Below are 2,203 nucleotides of genomic sequence, written 5' to 3'. Positions count from 1 at the left end.
CCGGGTGGTCGTGGTGGTGGTGGTGAGGCTCTGCATCTGCTCAGGAGGGACGAGGCCGAAGCACCCGGGCACCCAGGCAGGCGCGGCCGGCTTCTGCCCAGTCTCTCGCAGGGCCTTCCCAGGGCTCCAGGTCTGCCCTGAGGGCAGAAGCCAGGCCGGGCTGCTGATTGTAGAACTGGGTAAAAGTTCCTCCTGGAGCTCAGCCGTGGGCGTCGGACGCTGCTCTTCCTGCCACTAACTCTCTTGAGCCGTTGTCAAGTCTTTTAAAGGACTCAAAATCCACCTGGGAGCTGTAATTCCCCCTTGAGTTGTAGAGATGTCATCCCTCGCCCCTGAAAAGTCAATAATTCAGTGTTTTATTTTGCCCCTGTCGGATGATTTTAAGTTTGTGAGAGGGCCCTCCAGGTTGAAGTTTGTTTTGCTTAGCAAACCTTTCTGTACTCAAAGTCCACTAGAGTCTTGGCAGAGGTTGTCAATGCAAATACGTATAAGGGTCAGGCGAATGACCGAGCAATGCAGTAGGTGTGGGATGGGGACATTGAGAAACTGGAGAGCAGAGACATCTCTGTAGTGGACCAGCCAGTAGAAAAGTTGCCAGATCATCCTAACTTTTAGGAGTGGCAAAATGGAAATAACCCCATTTTAAAAGGGCAAAAATATTAAAACTGACAACTCATGCCCTCACAGATGTCTTGCAGTGAGATTTAACACTAGTTTCCCACCAGTGGGTGATCTCTGTAACCTCCCAATTGCAAGGATCTTGACTCTGTGCACTTTAGATTCTCCACCAGTAGTGCCTTATGCTTAGAAGGTCTCTTATGAATTAATTGAATTATAAATTAAAAGTCGCAAACAGTTGACTCCTATGTATTTTCATATCGTTCTTGATAAAATGGATTCTCATGTTGCTCTTCAGAAAATTCTCTTAGTATTAACAAGAGGCAAGAGGCTGAGTACTCTATACTGAGTCTATTTGGTTGTACCCATGTCCATACACACACACACACACACACACACATATATATTAGTATACTTAATAACTTCTAAATGTTTTTAGGAGAACATTTTTACAATTTGCTGTTGATAGAAATAACGTGATGCACTTTATGTTTTAAACCCTTTTTGACAGTTCTTGAATGAATTTTTTATTTTTTGGAGACAGAGTTTCACTTTGTCACCCTTGTTAGAGTGCCATGGTGTCACAGCTCATAGTAACCTCCAGCTCTTGGGCTTAAGTGATTCTCTTGCGTCAGCCTTCTAAACAGTTGGGACTTCAGGCACCCACCGCAATGCCTGGCCATTTTTGGTTGCAGTTTGTCATTGTTGTTTAGCTGGCCTAGGCCAGGTTCAAACCCACCAGCCTGAGTGTATGTGGCTGGAACTGTAACCACTGTGCTATGGGTGCAGAGCCATTGGAAGACTTTTATGTAGGAGGTCCAGTGATTATCTTTTTAGAAATCTTTGCTATTGCCAAGGGTGACTTTCCTTCTCAGGGCCTATATTTGAAGGCCGCTCAAGGACAGAGACTGTTTATTTTGACACCGTTAGCATGCTTACACATTGTATGCAGTGCATTGTACAGCAGGACCCAATACACTTAACATAGGCACACACATACTGCATGAGGATTTGAAATCAATTCATGATACAATGTATAGTAAATGTAGTATATTCTAAAAAAGTTTTTTTTTCAGGAGACAGAGTCTCACTCTGTCGCCCTGGCTAGAGTGTAGTGGCATCAGCCTATGTTAAAGCAACCTCAAACCCCTGGACTCAAGCGGTCCTCTTGCTTCAGCCTCCCAAGTAGCTGGGATTACAGGTACTTTGTGCTACCACATCCAGCAGATTTTTCTGTTATTTTATAGGGATGGGGTCTTGCTCTTGCTCAGGCTGGTCTTGAACTCCTAACCACAAGTGATAATCCCTTCTAGGTGCGAGCCACCGTGCCCGGCCACACTCTGAAATTTTTATTATTTTTTTTTCTGTTTAATGCTTTGCGAGCCACCAAATTGATTTTTTTTTTTTAAGAGACACAGTCTCACTTTCTTGCCATCGGTAAGAGTACCATGGCATCAGACCTCACAGCAACCTCTAGCTCCTGGGCTTAGGCGATTCTCCTGCCTCAGTCTCCCAAGCAGCTGGGACTACAGGTGCTGGCCACAACGCTTGGCTATTTTTTTTTTTTTTCTGGCTATTTTTTAAT

This window comes from Otolemur garnettii, unplaced genomic scaffold (assembly GCF_000181295.1).
Source record: "Otolemur garnettii isolate 467f Iridium unplaced genomic scaffold, OtoGar3 scaffold00030, whole genome shotgun sequence".
NCBI lineage: Eukaryota > Metazoa > Chordata > Mammalia > Primates > Galagidae > Otolemur > Otolemur garnettii.
Note: the sequence above shows the minus strand (reverse complement) of the source record.